At 37.0% G+C, this 24576-nt stretch overlaps 1 protein-coding gene across 6 annotated transcripts in view; it reads right to left on the minus strand.

The window, feature by feature from the left end:
* AP-2alpha (adaptor protein complex 2, subunit alpha) overlaps positions 1–24576 on the minus strand; it is a 240462-nt gene that overhangs the window by 95383 nt on the left and 120503 nt on the right. The window lies entirely within an intron of this gene.

The following is a 24576-nucleotide window of genomic DNA, read 5'->3' on the forward strand; positions in this document are numbered from 1 at the left end:
TGGTTCTTCTAACAATATGGACAATGTAATAGTGGTGTCTTTAGAATGAAGTTACTGAGAGAAACTGGATGGTGTTTCTTAAACAAAACAAAATATAATAATAATAATAATAATAATAATAATAATAATAATAATAATAATAATAATAATAATAATAATAATAATAATAAAAACTGGATAGCAACACTATCGGCGAAGATTCCCCCTCAATAATTTCCCTTTGAAAGACAACTACAACATACTGCATACCGTTGGGATGGTTAGATGGTGAAATATTTGCTCCAAGTCTCGATGTTTCATATACTAATCTGACCCGCTAAATCCAAAGAAACTATATTTAAACTGCTAAATCCAATGGAATTATTTTTAAACGTATCTGTCCATGGGATCATGCGAAATATAATTTCATACTTGGGATTAAATCTTTGCTTGATTGATCACTTAAAATATATATATATATATATATATATATATATATATATATATATATATATATCATTCAATATGTCGTACTACAAATCATATAATATATATATCGTATCATTACTTAATTATCTTTCCACTAGTGCTATGATCGGATATTCTTTTTTTCTACTCATACATATTCGTGTCCAGTGACAAATGCCTGATATTTATCTAGATTTTCGATATCTAGGTTTTCGATTTCGGGCTTTAGCTTTTAATGTTGTGTATTCTGATATGTTACGGATTTATAGCTCAGATTACTTAAGTCATCGAAACTAATACGATCTCAAAAAAGAAAACTAATACACTATGCTGCTGCTTTTAAATAGTTCCACTTCCATTTCATAGGTCAGCTCCCACGAGGCTGTTGTGGACTCGCATCCTTGCTCGGACACTTGTCAGTAAGACTTCTTCCCCTCCTTTACAGAAGAGATTGTTTTACCCAGTATACAGTGAAAACTCTCTTCACGGAAACTTTCATAATGCGTTTTATATCTATATCTATATATATATATATATATATATATATATATATATATATATATATATATATATATATATACAAAATTATATTTATTATTACAGGACCGAACTCTCTCTTTTACGGACACGGACTATCTTTTTCCGTAACGTTTCAGTCATCTCCTCATAAAGAACAGGAAGCATTCTTAGTTCACTTAGTACCCACAATATTTTCTTCTGTTCGAAAACAAATCTGCAACAGAAAACAGCAAACAAACTCTTTTCTTATGAAATATTTTTGTAATAAGCCACCAGGGTCAAAATTTCTCAAAACTCAAAAATCCTGTATTTTTGATACTTCAAAATTTGAAAACCTTTACGTAATTATAATTATTTTCTTTGAATAATGTATTTATCACGAGATCTTCACCAGAACGGAATTTTATTTAAACAAAAAAAAAAAAAAAAAAAAAAAAAGTTTGCGAATCATGCATAATGAATTTGGTTTGGGCTCGATCAATTTCACTGCAACAGTGTTGAACTGTAATGTATTATACAGAAATGAGAAAGATCTTGTTTGTGATCATGTCACTAGGAAACGGCTAAACAGTTTGAAATGGATTTTTGGATGTAGTTATCACGTACCTCGAACTAGGTTTTTATCATATTGCTTTGATTAAAATGCGTATCCTCAGGCATTAGTACAAACAAATAATAAAATGTCTTTCTCCGTATGTCAGTTAATCACAAATCAAAAACGCTTTAAAAGGAAATTACTAAAGATATACACGCGTATTTTCTCGACACTAAGACAATCAGATCGTAAAATGAAATCTTTGAGTTTTACGTCCCACGGTTATGCCGGTTAGATGAGTGATGATGAGACGGTGATGATGAGTGATGAATGAAATGGTGGAATGAAGAAAGTGGGAGGAAACGGGAAAATCTAGAGAAAACCCAAGCACACGGTGTTTGTCCACCACAAAGTTCACTTGGCGGGGGCTGGGATCGAACCCGGGACCCCAAGCACCAGAGGTGAACGCTCTACCACTGAGCCACCGCGGCCCCCACAATCAGATCGTGAAACACTCAAAATACTTCTTACGTATTGTGAGTGACGCATAGTAGTTACCATATGTTACAAAGGCCTTTTAATCGCAAAATCTATTGTAAGAAAGCAAATTGGCAACTGAAAAAAAAAAAATCAATTTCAAACCTTTCAGTTCTTCAAAAAATCTTTTAAGAAATCATCCATTTAATAAAAAAGTATTTATTTTTAAATCTCTGGCAACTGAACTGGAGGTACTATCACAGTATTTGCCTGGTGTGTGTTAAGGGAAATTGAAGGAATCTTCAGTCAGGACGGCTGGCTCAGAGATTTGAATCCTAAGTGTAACAGTGGATCTTATTTCTATTCTATATTGTATAGTATTACCCACCTCTTTGTTACTCTGCAAGATTGTCTACTTCCTTCTTTCTAGAAATCGAAATACAAACGAGTGTCAATGGTACGCAGTATGCTCCATGAAACACGAATGGGGTTCACGGATTTTCTTGTTCGACATTCCCTCACCCATCTTTTTTAAGTTTATTTCAATGTCTCATGATTATGCGCTGATGCGAAGGGGAACAGCGATGAGACAATTATAATGGCAGCATGACGAAAGTGATAGGAAACGGGAGAACCCATGTACATGGTCTTGGTCCACCACAAAACCCACTTGGCAGGAGCTGGGTTCGAACCAGGAACCTGCACCAGTGGTGAACCACCGCGGCCTCACGACGGAATTACACACTTTCATGTGTATAGTTGAACAGAATGCTTGAACAGAAATATGGTTTTAAATATATGTACAAAATTTAATAAAATCCCATTTGACCCAATAAAACCCACAGGCCTTTTTAAAACTAGGTTTTTCACAATCTTGTAAGCTAATGACCCGGTGAACCACTTCACAGAACAATTCTAGTCTGAACTTGAAATTCTTCCTTTCTGTGTCCATAATGAATTGCTTTCTGGTGGAAATAGAGTAGAAAACCTTCAAGAGGTAAAATTAATCGAAGGAATTCAGTTTTGTCATGTCCCCAAAAATTAAATGCAGTACTTCTTCCCTTCCCTAACAAATTCTGCACCTTTCCCTGTAACTTTAAATATAAAGAAACACATATAGTTTTACGATAAAATTTCAAGAATACAGGTTTCCTCGTCTCATCCTGTTTGGAAAATCCTTGCAGTAATTCGAACACTAGGCACAGTATTTCTATGTATTTACTGTATACCGAGTACATTAACCATATGAACTGCGAGTAATCTAAATATGTGTAACTTCTCTGCAACAGACACTCCTCATTTGGACAAATATCGGTGTCAGTTATTCAGAGGTTTTACTGAACTTTTTAAACCATTTTTTTAACACTTATGAAAATGAAATGAAATCTTTGAGTTTTACGTCCCACGCTTATGTCGGTTAGGCTAAAAGAGACGGTGATGATGATTAATGAATGAAATGGTGGAATGAAGAAAATGGGAGGAAACGGGAGAAGCCCGAGGAAACCCACGCACACGGTGTTTGTCCACCACAAAGTTCACTTGGCGGGGGCTGGAATCGAACCCAGGTCCCCAAGCACCAGAGGTGAACGCTCTACCACTGAGCCCCCGCGGCCCCCGCAAATCACTTATCTCTGACAATGGGAAGATTAATTGATGAAAGTGAAAAGGCATCATCTATCCTATTATGACTATGTTTAACCATTCTCTTAGCGATTACTGTACATCACCTTGACTCTTGTTTGTATGCTCTGTCTACAATGTTATTCTGCAAAGTTATTGCACGGCAATTACTTATCGAGCCATCACACGAAATATATGAAGCAAGGAAGGAATGCTCGTACAAATTCCCTGACTCCGTCTTTCTCGCAAAATAACCAAATCGAAGTGCTTACCGGACAGACGTAACAAGAATTTCAAACGAATGAGTTTCGGCGTTCTGCTTGAAATGCATGCAAAAAAGAGAAAGAAATTTCATTCATTACGGAAGAGACATACGGTGTTAATTACCTCTATACATGGACTTAACTGTTCCAATTTAAAGAGCTACTATGATCAGCGTGAAGAACTTGCGATAGTATCTTCATTCAACAGCAATTAACTTTACAAACAGTACAGCAAAGTCGTGGAAAACTATACAGAGAATCCGAATTGAAGCAACTTCGGCGTGCTCTTTCTGATTAGACGGGTCTTTGCATTCCATACAATAGCAATGGAATGTGCAGGGCATTCCTACAAAAATAATTTATTAAATGAATAGAGCAGCGGGGGTTTTCTTGAGGCATTAGGAGGGAAACTTGACCAAGTTACTGACAGTTCGTTTACGAATGATCAATGGTCACATATTAGTATTGCCTACGAGATGAGAAATAAGGTGTCTCGTCTCCTATTTAAAATCAGACCCATTTTACAGTATTTTATATATTATCTAGAAGAAAGAAAAGAGGATGGAGTTACAATTGTTAAAATAAGAGGCCCATCTCTCTCGATTGTATAAGGTCTGAGGCATGAAAATTTGCTATTTAGACTTTTTATTTAAAGTATTTAATGATGTGTTTCAGCGTTTTACGACATTTCCGCGTTGTCAGTCTCATAATCAACGGTAAAACGAGTAAACTATTTAAAAAAAAAAAACTGAACAGCACTTGAGCCAACATGGGTTATCATTTCACTTTGATTTAAATGCGTATTCAGAGGGGGGAAAGGAGTTTAGATTTTTCGCAAAAAAAAAAAAAAAAAAAAAAAAGCTATAAACGTATTCTTGCCGTGCGAAGAACGAAAGCAAAAGCTAAAATATGAGATGTGAGGCTGTAGACCGTGCAGATATAGATTTCTGGGGCGAAGTCCCCAGCTAGACGAACGCTAGTTAAATAACTATTTCAGTGACCTCTCTTCGCTCCTCACAGCCACCTGTTCACTCACATTTATTATTTATACTAGCAGAAACCCGTTCTTTCCAAGGGGAGAATACGTTTCATTTTTCACTCAAAGGGCTGAATTTGCATCTAAACTGCATCGGAAGTGTCACTGTTCATCTCAATGACCCCGAAAACTATGGATTCAACACTAATATTGGTCATTTTCGATCATTTTAAAAATATCTTTCTCTCCCGCAAGCTGCGCCATTAAAGTGAAATGATAAACATTCCAGGTCCGAAACTCATCTATGTTGAAAATTTGATCGAGATCGGTCGGGTGAAGTCACAAACATAGTCAATTTCATTTTCGGTCATTTTTAAATATCTCCCACCCACACACCCACCCCTCAGTTGTACCGTCAAAGTGAAATGATAAAAAAAACATCCTAGGCCAGAATCTCATGTATGTGGCAAATTTGATCGAGATTAGTATCGTGGTTCAAGAGCTAACTTTTATTTGTTTATCTATCTATCTATCCTCCCCGTCGTTGTACTGTCAACGTAAATAATAAAAACCCAAACCTCATCAATGCTGAAAATTTGATCGAGATCTGTTGAGTGGTTCACGCGGTACGAAGTCACAAACTTAATGACTTTCATTTTTATATATACAGATTAAAAAAAAATGTTTCATAAATAATAAAGGAAGATTATGTTGAATAAGACCATCAATCATAGCTTCATATTTACATGTTTTCTTGGTGCGGCTAAGAACTTTATCAACCTATCCTCGTACATAATACGAAACTAGATATGATATAAAGATAGAGAAACACTTCTGAAGCAACACAACCTAGCTATGAACTTACTACACCTACCTGCACGAAATAAATGGAAAAATAACTTTTTCAAATATGGAAATTAATAGACGTAAATGATGGTGTACTGGACTTTATTATTTTTTTTTTTTTTAAATTCTGAACACATCTGTGAGTAGCATATTAATCTTTAACAATAATATCCAACGCTGTTTGGGAGATTAGCTTTTGGTGTGAGCAGTCCTGAGCTCGATTCCCAGTGGGGACACTCGCTCGAAAAAGTATAAAAGCTTTTTTCACGGCAGCCATCCTAAATGGGGCTTTCCTGGCTTTTCCTCATTTATATCAGTCAAATGTTGGGATGATACCTAATACAAGGTCCCAGGCAGCATCCTTTTTGCCTTCCCAGTTCCCCGAGTAGCATGATCACCGAGAGACGTCATCCCTCATACGTGACAGACTATTATGCTCATAGATGCTCCTAATTCTAATCGAGTGACATCCTTGCTAGCAACGAACCTATTTGCACAGATTTCATATAATCAGATTAACAATCTAAACACACGCATTCTCTAGCTTAATTTTCCTCTTGGCTATTACCTCATGTGTAAAAATACTTAAAACTTTCAATCGAAGGCTTTTACAATTACTGGAATTGCACATCGATGAAGGCAAGGAATTTTTCAGCGATTGAGAAGTCTTTTGAAGTTTTTTTTTTTTAACGTTATCTTGCCTATATTTCAATTTCTAGCAAAGACTAATAATTGTTTTTTTGCCCGTACTTTTCGCACGAAGCAAAAATAACCAAGAGTAACACTTTTAGCGTTCCCCATCAATATGACCAGGCCCGTATTTCGGTAAGTGCTATTCAGTGCTGGAGCACAGGGCGGCACAAGTTAGGGGGCGGCAAAATTTTGGATTTTTTAAGATTCACAACAGTCCGCAGAGTCCCACGTCGCGAGAAGTTATGTTAATGTGTTTAATTCGCTCTAATTACAGCAGTTACTAATTAGCTAGCATGCATATCTGATTATTTTTTAAAAAATCATCCTCTTCCACCCGCACATCAAGGGAGAAGGACGAACTTGAACATCATGAAAACTGATACCGGTAAACTCAGCGACCTCGAAAACTATTAATTCAATACTAATATCTGTCGTTTTCGATTACTTTTAAAAGCCTCCTCCCTGGGGAATAGAGTATGACCTTCAAGTTGAATTGGATTTAACCTGTCACTATTTATCTCAGCGACTTCAAAACTGTGAATTCAACTCTAATATTGGTCGTTTTCGGAGGGAGGGGGAGGCGGAAAATTTTGTGCGGGGGTAGCAAATTATTTGGAGCACAGGGGCGTACAATATATAAACACATACCTGAATATGACGTAATAAATAAATAACTAACAAAAAGCAACGCCTTCGGTGTTGTCCCTCTCAATATGGGTGAAATATTATCTAAGCGCAACGCTCACACCTCATCGGACAAACGAGATTAGGAATCCTGAAAAAGGATCCGACACAAACATGTCATTTGTGGTATATTATTTTTCATGCCCCCCCCCCCCCGCAACTCCTATAACGATGAGGATTAAAATTGGACTTGAACGGCGTCGGAAGTGTTACTATTCATCTCAGTGACTCCGAAAACTATGAATTTAACGATAATATCCGGTGTTCCGAATATCTGTCATCTTCCTTTATGTACACATTTTGACCAGCCGTAATCTCCCCGCACTGAAATTCGTAGAAAGGGCTTCGTAGGCGATTAGATCTGGTGAAGATATATCCGTGTACAAAATCTGTTGGCTCTAGGTCACTCCTATGCGAAAAGGTGAAGACAGACAGGCACTTATTATTATTATTATTATTATTATTATTATTATTATTATTATTATTATTATTAAGATTTCACTTATTAAAAACATTTCAAGGGTGAATCATTTTCCAATCGCGTTACCACTGGACTATTTTTTCCCCTTGATCTGATGGTTAATTTTCTAGTTTATGTAAGAAGGTAGGTAGAGACGTTTGCTATTCACGTATTTCGATACAAAATTTTCATGGACTGCTTAATAAATGTTTAAATACAAGTTCTGTAATACTGCAGCTAATATTTAAAAGAATTTTATGACAGAAAAAGACCCGATAAGATTTGATAATATATGTTTCGTACGTAGCTCTGAGTGCACAATGGCTTTCCTATTCCAAGGTCAGTGCTGAAAATAGTTTTTCCTCTACATTTTTTTTTTAAACCGTGGTACAACGTAATAGGAATTCTACGTATTATTTTTCATACTCTGGAACAAACACAGTCCAAACTAATGCATAATTTACTTGGATTCTTTTCCACGGGTGATTGATGTTAATTTAGAAGATACCTGCCCGCTAGTTCAGGACACCATACACCCTAACAAATATGACAGTATATCAGTAATATAACTGAACATCTCTATATGAGAATGGCAAAACGTGATATGTCACTTTTTGCCCATTCTCAGAATTTCGCTCCGGTAGTTGGTCATACCGATATCAGTAAGCATTAAACAGTTGAAAATGGCTTAATTAAAAATTCATTATTTAGTAGTAGTATATATATATATATTAATGTTTATATTTAACTAGCAAAATACCCGTTCTTCGAACGGTGAGAATAGGTTAATTTTGGACATAAAGGGGTATTTGGATTTAACCTTTTCAGGACGGATACGGATTTCAAGAAAATCGTAGACCTTTACGTTGGCGGCCCTAGTACCCCTTCTAATTGTCACAGGGACAAGAACGATACCTCGTTGTAAAGCTTATGGAACACAGATTCTAACGAGCTAACTTTTGTGGGTCCCGTACCAAATCCGTAAAATTAGAAATAAAAGATTTTGTTTTTAAAAAATGGGAATTTTGTTTTTGGAAATTTGTGAGGCTGGCAACACTGTTACTTCTACGCAGGAAAAAATATTTTCACGAGTACGCCTGACATTCGATACAATCATGTAAAAAAATGAATGGCGAAAGTTCAATACAAGGTTCCAAACGTGTTTCTTACGGGAATCACCTTGTACAATTTTTTTTTTCGAAATATATTTTGGCCTACCCTGACGTTGACAACCCTAGCGACGCCCCTAATTGTCACAGAGATACGAGCCATACCTCGTTGGAAATCTTATGGGACATAAATTCCAACGATGTAATTCCCCCCCCCCCTTCCCGTTCCCAAGCCGTGCCGAACAAGTAAAAGAAGAAAAATTTTTTTCGAAGTCTGTGGGACTATAGTAACACTGTTATTTGTCGTACGCAAGAAAAGAAGTTCTCACATATACACCAAACATTCGTGACCACTGTACAACAAAATGAAGGGCGTATAACAACAGATAAAAAATTCGGAACATCGTACCTACGTGAACAATCCTGTATATCTTTAGTTGGACTGACGTCTATTCTCACGTTGGAAGCCCTTGCAACGCCCCTAATTGTCACAGAGATATGAGCCATACTCATTGCAAAGCTCAAGGGACACATTCCAACAAGGTAACTTTTGTGGCCCCCTTGCGTACGACAAATAACTGTGTTACCGTAGCTCCACAAACTTAGCAAAAGTGTAGTTTTCTCGATTTTTTTGACTTTCTTCTTTTAGGGGTTGGGCACGGAGGGTACAAAAGTTACCTCGTTGGAATCTGTGTCCCATAAGCTTTTTAACGAGGTATGGCTTATGTCTCTGTGACAATTAGGGACAAGTTTCCCCCTCCCAAATGCTTAGGGGGAGGGGGCACGAAAAACTTCAAAATTTCCCCCGTACCCTTTCGCTGCTTGAACCCCAATGTGAATTAAATCACACCGTTGGGAAGGGAAGTTCCATTCTTCCTGAAGAGACAGACACCTAAATCATCATTCTCAGTTAGTTAGGAACCGAGTTATGGTGGTTTAAACTGCTGGCCTTGAACCGTTCGTCCTGAAAAAAGGTTAAACGGCATCGGAAGTGTCACTGTTCGTCTCAGCGGCCCCGAAAACAATGTATTCGATACTAATAACGGTCACTGACGATCATTTTTATCTTTCCTCCCAAAGTTGGCTGAATTTGGATTCGAACGGAATTTGAATTTCACTGTTCGTCTCAGACCCCGAAAATTATGGATTTGACACTAATATCAGTAATTTTCGATCATTTTTAAATATCTGGCCCCCCTCTCCTAAATTGCACCGTCAAAGTAAGATGATAACCATACCAAGCCCGAACCTAATCTATGTGGCAAATTTGATCGAGATCGGTGTAGTGGTTCAAGAGTTATTAAGTTCTATTTATTTTTATATATCTTCCCCTCCTCCCCCCTTCGTTGTACCATCAAAGCGAAATAATAGTAACACTCCCAGGCCCGAACCTCATCTATGTTGAAAATTTGATCGAGATCGGTCGGGTGGTTCAAGCGGTGCGTAGTCACAAACACAACTCATTTTAAATTTAATTAATTCATAAGGTTGTTATTTACTTGCTTGTTCAAATGCAACATATCGTATTTTGTCATCCTTGTATATATAGTACATAGTACCGGTATAAGTAGTAGTGTATTTCTTTTTAAAGGAAAGCCTTTGAAAGAGAAAACGAAAATGAAAAAGAAATGTTAACAAGAGAGAATATAAACAGTAAGTATCCCATTTCAGAGATGATGCTCTTCGGAATTCCAGACATATCGTTCTGACGATTCAAAACGCTACATTTTAGCACTCGACTGCTGGTACTAAGTAAGGAAAATCCATCTTCTTACAATGAAGCGGGCGCGGTGGCTCAGTGGTAGAGCGTTCACCTCCGGTGCTTGGGATCCCTGGTTCGATCCCAGCTCGCGCCGAGTGAACTTTGTGATGGACAAACACCGTGCTCGTGGGGTTTCTCGGGGTTCTTCCGTTTCCTCCCACTTTCTTCATTCCACCATTTCATTCATTTCTCATCATCACCGTCTCCTTTAACCTAGCCGGCAAACCCGTGGGACGTAAAACTTCAAGATTTCATTTCATTTTCATTTTTCTTACAATGAAACTTAGGCTTTTACCAAGAAGATCACGGTAATCATTCCGGTGATACAAAATTAAAGCTCCATTTTCTTAGAAACTAGATACTAGAAACGAAACTCTTAAAATGAACTGGATATAAAAATAATGCTACAAGATTATTAATGTTCTACGACTCAACTGACTACGTATATACAAAAAATTGAAATTCCACGGCGGCCTGGAGCTATTTTTTTCTTTTGGGCTAAGAAAAATAATAAGGCCATTGGAGAAGAATGGTATTGATTTTACTGCTTACTCATGGTTTTCCCTTTCAACCATACGTCACTACATATTCTGATCAAGGCGGCAGGCACGAGACGAAGAAATCTGAAAATAGCGCCAGGAAATGAGCAAATACATCAGCAGAATTTTTTAATACAGTACTAATGGTGTACAGAGAATGGTTTCAAATGGCTGAAACAACTTTCAGATAAGACATTTATGCCATTAAATAAAATTATAAAAATAATCTCAGAAACTTGTGCCTATTCTATGTTTGAATAATGCGCTGGAACACAATTACGTATCGAAACAATGAAATCTTTGTTTATGGCCCACGGTTATACTGTGTAGGCTAAATGAGATGATTATGAGAACGAATGAAATGAACGTGGAAGGGAACGGGAAAACTGTGAGAAAACTTAAAACCCATGTACACGGTGTTCGTCCACCACAAAGCCTACTTGGCGCGAGCTGGGATCGAACTAGGGACTTCACACACCAAAGATGAACATTCTACCACTGAGCAACACAGCCCCAATTACGTACCAAGTATCACTAACTCCTCCGTGTTTCTAGCCGGGACCAGCAGCGTGGTCTCTTGAGAGGCCAAACACTGGTGGGGAACGACATTGTACACACACCAACTACACCGAATTCAAGCGTCGATCGTGCTCCGGAGGTCACGTTAACAGTAAGTACTGTCCTTCGTAACCTCGGTGCTGCACAATGGCTCAAAACAGAAACGAACTCAAATCCCTCAGTGAAAATAATACATTTTCGATTCTAATCATGAATCTTGTTCACATTACTAAATAAAATTAAAGGAAACAAATCGCTGCAGATCCTAATTAAAAGAAAAAAGTTCTTCGAAAATTTGGTTTTTAAGGTGGATCACTAGGTGTTCTCGGTGCTATGCTAAACACTGCTTGAATGCTGTTAAACTCGGTGCTATGCTACGGCGTTGCCAGGTGGTGTCGAGTATTTACTGGCGCCAGGTAATAAAAGGAAGTAACCATGGAATTCTGTTTGGACACTTATTGGAGAAATTAGTTTTCGGCACCCTTACCGCAATTCACAGCTAAGTTCCGCTTCTCGAACTGCAACGCTAGAATCTAGAATATTACGCAAAAGTAATGAAAAACGACTGGAAACTTTCGAAATGTGGGTGTGGAGAAGAATGGAGAGAATTAGTTGAGTCGAGCGGGGAACGAATGAGAGAATGTTAGAAATGGTGGGGCGGGTAAAGAACAATTTTAAATATTATTAAGAGGAGGAAGAGAAACTGGTTGGGGCTAAGAAGGAACTATATCATGAGAGACGTGCTAGAGAGTATGGTCACAGGAAAGACGGAGTGGGCAAAGAAGACTACAATTAATGGATGAAGATCATGGAGCATAGAAGCTTCTCAGTTGCGGCAAGTGATCTGTCAATAATGGCAGAGTACCTATTAGAGACCTGCACGGGCCGAATTTTTCGGCCCGAGCCCAATCCAGCCCGAACGTACCTAGGCTCGGCCCAGCCTGGGCCCGAAATGTTTTGGAGATTTTCGGCCCGAGCCCGGCCCGGTAAGTTTTAAAATTCTTGGCCCAAGCCCGGCCCGATAAATTTTAAAAGTTTTTGGCCCGACCCCGACCCGATAATTTTTTTTTTAATTAGCTCGAGCCCCAATCTTTCTCAAAATTTAGTACTAAATTTGACCTAACCCTCAGAAACATTTTCTAAACTCTGGTTCACAACCTGACGCTTGCCTCCCGAATGGTACCATTGCCTCCTAGAACTTTGCCTGTCATCGAGAGAACAAAAACTCCATTCCCTGTAACAAAAATCTATTTATTTTTAGCATAAAGTGAAGATGGCAATATTGGTTAGCGACAGGCAAAACATTCCCACCCCTTCTTGTTATATTTTGAGTTCAGTGAAGGTCAAGGTCAGAGCTCAATTTACCGCATAATGCCTGCAATCCTCTATAGTAAAAGTGGAGTCGCTAAGCAACACAAACTGTAAATAGCTATTACATTCTTTGTAACATTTTTCACGGACACACTTCTTCAACGTTTGGCTTTATTCCAATTATCGTTTAACGAAAGTCAATAATTATTAAAGAATTGCAATTAATCAGCCCCAGCCCGGCCCGACCTGAAGAGAAATCAGTGTCGGCCAGCCTAAGCCCGGCCCGGCCCAAAGAAATAACAGTGCCGGCCCGCCCAAGCCCGGCCCGGCCCAAAGAAATAACAGAGCCCAAGCCGTGCAGTCTCTAGCACCTATGGTGATGATGACTAAAGAAAAAAAAGTTTAAACAGAATTTCCATAGCTGGCTGACTAAGACGACGACGCTGAAAAACATTTCCACATATCACCAAGGAAAATGGTAAGACGTTACAAGGTGTCTGCTAAAATTCCAAAATGAAATTTCGTGACTTTTTCGTGACCTTTTCTTTACCAAATCATAAAATTTCCTAATATTTTCAAGAGCGAATTTGGGTGCGAATTAGCCCGAATTTTCATCCATGCGATTAAAACATACTTTGCTTGCGATTTGGTAGTGTCTAAAGCCGACCATAGACATTTTTGGTGGTGAACTTTGACGTTTTATAGAACAAAATTTTCCAATTTGCACTTACATTTGAATAGAAAAAAAACAACAACCTAAATTTCGTGATTTTCATGACCATTTTCTAATTTTGTGACTTTTTCGTGACCGATAGACACCCTGCGTTAGGAAACGAAGCAAACGAAAGCAGTGCACTTTCGTCAATGAAAACACGACACGATAATGAAAACAAGGAATGCCTGTTTGTGTGTCTTTATCATATTGCTCATAGATAAAATGGAAAGAATTTGAGTGATTACCATCAAGAGTTTACGTGAATGAAAATCAAGAAAACGTATGTTAATAGATCGAGACGCTATTGCTAAAATTGTATGTTTCCAAAGTGTTCATTTAAATTTCAGTTGAAAAGAATACTTGTGAACTGAATGATCATATAGTGTGGAAAATGTTCGAACTGTATTGAGCGTGTCAAGAAACAAAGAGAAAGACAGCAAGACAGCATGATTTCTTAGTTGTTTCGCAAGTACTAATCAATGGTTCAAGGATTCTTGTTTGTTCCGTAGGTTATTATAAGGTATTGGAAGAATGCATTCTAACAACGTTACGTAAGAAAATGTACTCTCTGTAATGGTTTGGTGTCGTTTTCAGAATTCATTCTTGAATATGACTTCTAACTTCACACCTCAGTTAAAACGAGAGAAAACTGCAATCTGGAATTTTCCCCCCAGAAAAGCAGTATTTTTATATTCACTTACTACATCAATAGAATTGAACTCATTTAGACTATGTTTACGAATTATTTTCTTATTACTAAAGAAAATAAAAAATATGCTTTTTGAGAAGCTTGTCTGTTACTCCATAGATAAATGGACTTTTTAGTGTAAATTTTTGCAGGGTGTCCTGGCTCTGTAGTGTAAATTTTCGTAGGTGGCCCGGGTTTTTAGTCTGAAAATCCGAAATCCCTATCCATTAGGAAAGTTTAACAAATCCTAATGTGAGAATCGAATCGCAATAGCACGTCAAAGTTGCAATTTTGTTTATATAATGAATTTGCAAAATTTGAACAAAACCAGCCTATCTTTTACCGCCGAAATGGGCCAAAGTAGTGAAAAAATTGAAGAAATATGCATAATGCAATACGTGTTATAATATACTAAAAATGCAACAACCATTCCTAATAAAGGACAAAAGTATTTTTATAGTGCACACATTTCATACAAATATTCACTTTAGTCAGTTGATAACTTTTACTAGCAAAATGTGTTCAAACGTTTGTCAATCATCGTATTATACTGGTACGGGATTGCCAGTTCTGCAGATCTCTAACTTCAAGGGTTTGATTTGGGAAAATCTAGTTCTAGGACTTAGTTAAACTGACAAGGGAACATTAGGATTTGGTAAATTCAATTGCTGAAAATGATTGCTAGTACTGGATTCAGCACCAAAAGAAACAGAAAAAGAGTGTGTTTAGTGGCAGACTGTATACAGGGTGGGAGATAAGTGAGGGCAAAGTGCAGAGATAGCACATAGAAAATGTCTAGAAATGCCATGTTAATTTTGGAACGAGTATAGGGATTGAGGTCAAATGGACATGAGGAATTCATGTAGAGTTCCGCTGAATAGACACAACGTGAATCATGGGGGTCTTCTGGAAAGCCGTCATGTTGAAATAAACGCAAGAAGAATATACGGACTGCCACTAAACACCCTCCTTTTCTGTTTCTTTTGGTGCTGATCCAGTGCTAGCAATCATTTTCAGCAACTGAATTCACCAAATCGGAATTTTCCCTTGTGAGATCCAACTGCGAAATGAAACGAGATCTTAAACAGAAAACAACAAAAGGTGGAAGGTAAAAGAGAGAAATAAAAGGGAACAGCTTTGAGGAAGGATCTCGAAGTACAGTGTCTTTCTATATGAACTTACTCCTTCGGACGCTATTGGTTCTGATCGTGGATCTGGAGACTTGAGTGGCTATGGCCAGACAGACGGCTCATCAGTTGAACCTGCATTAAGTTCTAGCCCAACATGAGTCTGTCTCTCTGTCTCTCTCTCTGAGCGATGTTTGAAGACGGTGGACTGATCTGTTCAGTCGGCTCACGGTTCAAAATTTTCTCCACTTCCACATTTCTGAATCTACTTCTGTCAGGGTCAGGATGAATCTGGTGACAACTATTCATGGTAACGGCTCTCGGACCTCGGTCTCTTCTTCTAGCTTCCCAAACTCACTCACTCTCTCTTGATCAACCTCTCCCTGACTCCCCAACTAACGTTGAAGATGGATATAATTATTCGAGAAACCTAGCTAAATGCTAAGAATCGCAGTAGGTCGCTTGTGCAAGGAGGCAAGGCACATTCTTGTATCTGTAGGATATTGAGCAAAATGGAACTCATCTTTTGTTTATTAAAAATCAATTACATAAATTGTTACGATAAGTTTACATATTATATTCTGATAAACTTTGCAGTTACATTTCAGTGTAATGCTTTGACGCACAGATGCAAACAAGCGAGACAGATAATTATAGCTTTAGTGTAAAGACGAGAGAGGGAGGAGAAAATAGTGTTTATTAGAATTTTTCCGGGTCACCGGGTCATTGATCTAACTAACTCTGGGTCTTCTGGTCACGGATGACGATGTCCGTGACCCATTCTATCTTGGTCTTCCAACTTAGCGATTTTTAAACATTCAAAAGCAGGATTTTTTTTTTTCGACTGACGTACCACCAAAGCATATTATTATATTAATAGCGGTTCGTGTACCACACGTTGAGAAACTCTATTCTAAGGCTTTTTTCATTGTTTTCCTTTCTTGTCCATCTTTAGGAAACTACTTTCGATTTTTTCTTTTTAATTGTAACTCCAGGTTTCATCACAAACTATAACTCCACATAATTGGAACTCCAGATTTGTGGTCCACTATGAAGTACTCATACAAACCACACATTGAGTTCCTCTTTTCCTCTATACTATATGAACAATAATTTAGCAGTTACGCTGGGTGAAACTTGTTCTGGTAGGCGTTTTCCCTATCAACTTTCCAAAACCGATAACTACACTGGGAAGAGCGCCAATACGTCACGTGTAACTTAGGGCGTGCAGAGATAAATGATTCAACAATTTCACTAGTAAATAGGATTTCAGATCATAGTTATTGACAATCATTTTTATGTATATATAATAGTCGATGACAAACTGAAGCTTAACACGTTCACTGCTAATACAGGGTTTCAAGAGGTATCTTAGTTTTAATTTCCCTGATTTCAATATAATTTTCCCTCACTTTTTCTTTTCTCAGCCTTCTCCTCCTCTTATAGGTGATATCTCGACTTATACGTAAAAGTTATTTTTATATTACAATATAATGTTTAGTTACCGGTACTAAGTAAGAAATATATATAAGCCTTCCTACAAAAATTAGTGTCATATTTTAATATTCTTGTCTCAATTTCTATTGTTTTAATTCCACCTGCTTCGTGGAAGTCCGTGCATACTGATCACACGGAATTACAACTGAATATTCCGTTCCATATTAACGATTCGACTGAGATAACTATTAGGACATTAATAATACCTAAAATTTTAAATGCTATTGCTAGTTATTCCCCCTTCTCAGTTCTTGTAATATATACTTTAACGCCAATGTTTAATTTCATGAATGTTAGATTCTTTATGAAACGGGACACACAAAGAAAATTTACTGATGCTATTTTTATTTTTATATTTTTGTTAAACAGCTCTTGTACTTTGCTTTCAATGCCAACTGCAACTCGGTTTCTAATTTTCTCTTTTTCATATCTTTACATTTTGTCGTCTCTGGTACACTTTTTCCGAGGCTAGGCCAACCTCCAAGACTTGTGCGACCTAGGTGGAAAATTCCTACCATATATCGGGGATTGCACTGGATTGGTGGATTGGAAGTTGGGTACCCTACTGATTGAATTACAAACCATCCCATCTCGATTTATCTAGTAATTTAAATATTTTTAAACGTGAATTTTCTACCTACTAACAGTCTCCTGTACCTCATATCTAGCTCCTTCATTCATATGATATATATATTTGGTAAAATTCCCAGATTATTTACATGCTTCCCTGACTTTCCAGGTCTGTAGAAATTTTGTAACTATAATTATAGTTGTCACATATTAATATTAGTATTTTAAAAAATGCCTGAGTTTGGTGCCACTAAACGTTCTGAACGAAGTACAATTCTAATTTATTTAGGGCTGCCATTTGTCCCGGAAAATACGGGACCGTCACAGAATCAAGATCTGCGTCCCGGCGACCCGAAAATATTTTTCGGGACGCTTAAATGTCCCGGACTTCAGCGAAGAAGAACGCAAGGGAATGGTACAGTTTGCTTTTTTCACAGGATTAGGTATATAATTATTCTTTTCAACTTCTGAGTATGGCAATTCAAAAGAAAAAAATTGAATACATAAAACATGAATTTAATTAAGTATACGATTACCTACTTTGACATTGAATGAAGCATTCGTTTCACTGGGCCAGAGACGAAAAGGTTTTACTGCTCAATCTTATTGTTATCTTTAGTACTCTGTTTCAATCTGCATCTTGCTTCTGAAACATATTTAATCAATAATCCCTGATCGTTATTTTTGATAATTTTCCGCTGAGCATTCAAGAAGAAAAATACATTGTTTTAATTAATAAAACTGAATAGACAACAATGAGGAAAATGTTGGAGTATTAGTAATTTAGTAGCGTCCCTGATTTTCATTTTTGAAATATGGCAACCCTGAATTTATTTTACCAACGACTGTGGTCGCAGGAAACCTATAACACGAATCTATAAAATACAGCTGGGTACAACTAACAAGGCTTTGTGAAAATTACGACTTGAGACCTAGCATGGAATTACATGAAATTCAGATTTCAGATTCAATGCCTTGAAAATCATGTATGTTCATCGTCACAGACACAAAGTCCACCAATGGATCTTATCCAAAGCCACGCAATCTAGTAAAGAAGAGTGTTGGTACCTACTGTCCTACGGTCCGTGTTTCAATTATCCTCCCATGTTATTCTCAATCTTCCCAAAAGTTTCCTACCAACTAAACTTCTTTGCAAAAGTTTAAAAGTGAACAAAACCCATTTTATATCTCACAAATTCTTCTATAGGTTCGGATTCAATGATATACAAAGAGTGGAAAATATGCACAAGTGTACCGCGAATCGAAACCTGGTCTCCAGTTTACCATATCGATGCATTAACCACTTAGCTACGCAGTCCACTCGCTAAAATGCCGTACATTCCATTACCCTTCAAGGTTGTACTCGATCATATTGACTGTAAAACTTTTGTTGCGTTTGGAGAACCCAGTGTTTATATTATTGCCTCCATTTACCGTCAATTCAACCGTCAAGAGATGTCTGTAACGTAAACACTGAGAACCGACTTGAACTGAATAATTACTGTTGAGGGAGTGGATTATGTAGTGTCATAGCATAGTGGATAACGTGTGGACACGGGAACTGGAGACCCGGGTTCAATTCCTCTGTTCACTCGTACATTTTTCAGTATATCACGCATGATCTAAAATGATATGAGTGTGGATCTTGACTTCCCTCTTGATGATATTCTGATATTCTGCGTATGCTACTGTCTTAATAATAGGTTTCATAATAATTGAGAGTTTCATTTAACAGTTGTAAAATCACGGCAGACTTCCAAACATGCGAATTCAATGTTAAAATAGCTATACAACTTCCACCTGCAAAGGGATAATGAGAGATTTAGTATATTTCTACCATCTGCGGTTTTAGTAGAGTGATACGGGTGGAGATAATGATCTTACTTGAGACGTTGAATCTATTATTAAAAAAAAAAATAATAATAATGAACAATGAAACAAGGAAACGTCAGGGTAGTCAGTCGATTTCAAAAACTCGCTCTTCGATATCTTACAGGTTTTGTTCATGTACACTCATGTCCAAAATTATTGTCGCATGTCTATAAATATGTTGTTGTAGGAATATAATTTGATAACGAATTAGATCTTTATTTCTTATAATGTTAGTATGTGTATAATTGGCAAAGACATGTATGTGGCAAATTTCATGTCAAAAGAGCAGTAAATAAGAACAATAAAACGAAAATAAAATTTTCTTGTCCATTTAGCAACATTTTCTTTTACTCATTATAATTTTCGTATTTATAATTTTTTTTTTTCCTATGAAATTTACCACGAATATACATTTCCCGATTACACACATAGTATCAGTATTAAAAGTACACTGCAAAGTCATTATCAAATTATATTCTTACACGAAGACAATCAATATTAAAACCGGAACTACTAGTAAATTTGAACCACTTCGTTTGGGTAAAGTGTTATGGGCAGTTATGGTAGGTTTTCTTGACAGACTGAATTGATTTCGAAAAACCCTTGTCGCTATCTATTGTCGACTTTGTTCTATGGCGAGCAATGTAGAAACCGAAGACACAAATCTCTACTTACGATTTTAGGAGAGTAATCTGTATATCTCGTAACGCTATGTTTTCTTAAGACGTTCAGTCCATTCCAAGAAACTGCTTGTTGTTACGTATTACTGTTTTTGCTCTGTGGCACTCAACGCAGAAAACGGAAATTCTAAATTTCAACCACTTCTGATTTGAATAGGTTAACAGGAGATGGAACCTATTCTTGAGACGCTGAATCGATTCCAATAAATCGCCTGTCACCACCTGTTACAGTTTTTATTCTGTACAATTCAACGTTGAAACTGGAAATTGTTCACTTCTACCATTTCTGCTTTTAATATTGCGTTGTCGCGGATGATGGAACCTATTCTTGAGAATCTGAATCAATTCCAGGAAACAGTTGGTCGATATCTCTTACAGTTTATTTTTTTATATATAAATCAATATTGAAACCGGAAGTACTTCAATATTTCAACCACTTCCAGTTTTGAAATGCAATCTTGAAGTTTTACGTTCCACGATAACGCCGGCTAGGGTAAAGGAAACGGTGATGATGAGAAATGAAGGAAGTGGGAGGAAACGGGAGAATCCCGAGGAAACCCATGAACACGGTGTTTGTACGCTAGAAAGTCCAAATAGCGCGAGCTGGGAACGAACCAGGGACACCGTGCACCAGAGGTGAACGATCTACCCTGTGTTTTCTCTGATACCTGTTGACAGACAGACAGAAACGGACAGCTGATCTACAAATAATTACAACAGTTTTATTTTCGAATGCTTCTTTTTATAAATATTCCCAACATTGAAATTTCTCAACGTACATTTTTTACGAGTTCAAAAAACGAGTCCATTACTAGTAAAAATAATCTAAGATTTTTATTATTTTCCCAATTTTTCCGGAAAGAAACCGAAAAAACTTTTTTACCAACAGGTTCAAAATTTCCGGAAATTTTACAACACTAGTTGCACCAACGCTGTAGGTTGAGAAGGTCAACTAGCGTTTTCTTTAAACTGCTTCGGTTAATCCAGAATCTCGGTTAACCGGGATTGGGATAATCGTGCGTATTGTAATTTGAAGTTAATTTAAACAGTAACTCTGGTGCGTCGGGCCCCTGGTTCGATCCCCGAACAAATAAGTTTGTTGTGGACAAAACATGAAAATAAGCTGCCGAAAACACGAAAAAATGAACTTTAGAGGTCTATAGTTCCAAAATTATGGACCTACCGTAGTCGGATCAAGATTTTACTTAGGAACTAGTATGTGTCCTATCCAAATATCCACGTTTCAGAATCCTGCGGTACTGCCGCAATAATTTTTTATAGAGGTAGTTCAAATTGTTTGTCCGCAGCCAAACTCCCTCTATAAAAATCGTTGCGTGAGTACCATAGGATTCTGAAACATAGATATTTGGATAGCGCACATATTAGTTCCTACGCGAAGTCTTGACCCGATTACGGTAGGTCGCACAGTATTGGAGCTAGGGACCTTTAAAGTTCATTTTTTCATGTTTTCGGCAGCCTATAACTTCAAAACGAAGCATTTGTGCATCCAGGTTGGTCTATACTTTTTGTATTATCTTGGTGTTAGGAATCACTACCTAAACGTTGTCGGTGTTGTTTTGAAACACCATGTAATATGTATTTATGTACTGCATATGTGGAAATAATATAAAATGTTAAGAATCACGTTTGTCTTCTAACGGTGGCACAGACGCAAGCATTATTGTAATGGTGTAACAAATGCTTTAAAATGTTGAAAAGGTTAACTGTTATTCTAAACAAAGAATTGGCAGAGAATGGTTACGTATAGACATTTCTCAATTTGCGGCAAACGTTTCGCCAGAGATGGCTCAATACATATGATGAAGCGTTTTTTCTTCTTCTGAATAGCATATGACTGATGAAAGAGAGAAGCATAAATACAATAATGAATATATATATATATATATATATATATATATATATATATATATATATATATATATATATATATATAGTCGTCAAGAATCAGAAAACTTCATGGACCTGCATCAATTCGTAAATATAGCTAACACTAACAGCTTTCGACGAGTGACGAGTATGGATTCTCGCCAGTAGATGATGCCAGAAGACACACTGAAAAGTCAAACGAATGTTGTCTTTTACATTAGCGAGTATTCTAAAAGAAATAATGGAAATATAACAGATATAGAGGTTATTTCATGTTCAAATTTCGAAAATTTGAATTACGTACCATACAGTACACATATATTATGTATGTATGTATAATTATTGCTATACCGCAATAACGATATACTTGTTTGGTAACGCTGATTTTAGTTTTACGTCCCTTTCAGCAGCGAGGCTATTTTATGAGACGTGAACCTGCTGATTAACGTGGAATCCGAACCACATGAGCTCCCGACGGGAATCTAATTTGTTCAACAACGTAACTAAAGGAAGGCGAAGAGGACTTGTACCCCGGGAGACGGATTGGAGGGCGAGTTAATATTTATTTTCACTTTAAGGCAAGAAAAGGAGCTTTAACAAACTAAAGATCATAAAAAATCTCCTCAGAAACTTAACAGAACAACAACGACTCACCAACCTTAGAATCATACCCATAGAGCATAAGTTAGCTTCAAAGCTATCTTTAGAGGACATTGTAAAAACCTCTTCAGCCAAAAGAGCCCGCAAAGTTAAATTTTAGTTCTAGCTTTGTGTGTTTTCATTTAACTTACATCGATTTAAGAGATTTGCACAATGTCCGAGTATAATACTCGAGACAACAACTTGACTGTCATAATTAAATATTCTATTTTAAAGCAATAGACTGTCTATTTATTCTACACATACGCACATCCCTATATAATTGCAAAAACATTGTGATTTGAAGTTATTACTATAAGACTATAAGAATATGTCTAGCACGCTACTCTTAGATTATTTGGCAATCAAACACTGATTAGTTTGGTGTTTTTATCTTGTACTAAAAATTAAATTACTGCAATTTTGAAATCAAGCTTTACCACTTGCAGAAAAAATGGAATAGGAGAATTACTGTGTAATGCCAATATCAGGAGTAGCCGGGGAGCATTTTGGTTTGGTTGGTCAGGGATGGGGGAGGACGCTAAGGCGAGTTCTTGCCCCGGCCAACAATGAGCCTAGTTGCGTCGCTGTCAGTAATAGTAAAATAAGTGCTATAATGTTGTTTACATCTAAAGGTCACCATATTTTGAAAACTAAAATGCAGACACAATTTAATTTGGGTAACTCGTTGTATAAATATTAACTTTCAACGCAAAAATGAGAAGTTGATCTTTTAAGTTTGATTTTTAGAACATTATGTGTATGAAAAATATATTGAAATTTATTAAAAATAATTAAAGAAGAGCACTTACAAACAATGATAACTTCAGAAGATTTTCTCTGAGGGAAGGGGGTCCAATACACTGAGGTGGAAATTAGTATTACGAAAAACTGGGAATTTACATTGCACATGATTGGACGTATGGTTCGGGGAATTTTCGTAGCTTCTCCCGGTCGCCCCCTGGAATCATCATGCTGTCTTTGTCTATTCACATTTTTCAATAGGTCTTACCTATTTTGATAATTATGTCTTTAATTACAAACAGTCAAATCAGGAAACTCATTTGGGGAGGAGAGAAAATGAATTTGAGAAACACACGTTTTATAATAAATTGTCTACTAACCTACTAACGGAAACGTGAAATTCTTATATTGGTGGACATGTTCATCCCCTCCCCCCCCCCCAAAAAAAAACTAAATTGATGCTACTGAGCCAAATTCATCTTTACATGTGAAATGTGTAAAACTGAATTGACGAAGCACTTGACCTTTGAACATGCTATTAAAAAAAAAAAAAAAAAAAAAAAAAAGTGGGGGACTTCGGAAAATGTATAAGGAAATTTTTACTCTCAAAATAAGGACATGTCCGCATAGGTGTCGACATATGGTAATCCTATTTACATGACACGCAATCATTGATAATGGCTAAATTCCACAACGATAAATAAGAGAACCTATTTTTTGTTTCCCAATTTTCAAAATAATGGGAAACTAACGAGCAGCACTGAAGTTCGAAGAAGATATCTTTAAAATAAACTAATTATTTTACAAAGGGGAATGTGAGTTTCATTGCAGAATTTTGGCTGCCGGTCAACTATTAATTATATCATGTAGTGGGCAATCAAATGAAGCATAGAAAAACAATTTCTAATATTACGTCCCATGAATACGCCCTCTAGGCTAAAGGAGACGAACACTTAATGCAAGTGAATGATCATGAAATAATTTGTAAAACAAGAACGTGAGAGTAAACAAAACCCCGTGTAATCTCACATACACGATGTTGTCCACAACAAACTCGCGTGGCCGATGGCCGGGCATCGAACTATAGACTTCTAGCACCAGAGAAGAACGTTCTATCACTAAGCTACTGCTCCCCTTCCCCCACCCTGACTTGAAGCTGGTTTGACGCTGGATCCGAAACACAGTATTCTCACTGGAGCCACAGATCAAAAATGGGCGTCTCCAGCACAATATGTATATACGCGGAGAGCAATAAATGCGAGTGAGCGATGATGGAATGCAGATAATGGAGGTCAATTGCTTGAATAACGGATATTCAAGTGATTTTAACAGAATTACGACGTATGTACAGTTTCTGG

This window comes from Thermobia domestica, chromosome 14 (assembly GCF_964235325.1).
Source record: "Thermobia domestica chromosome 14, izTheDome1.hap1.1, whole genome shotgun sequence".
Classification (NCBI taxonomy): Eukaryota; Metazoa; Arthropoda; class Insecta; order Zygentoma; family Lepismatidae; genus Thermobia; species Thermobia domestica.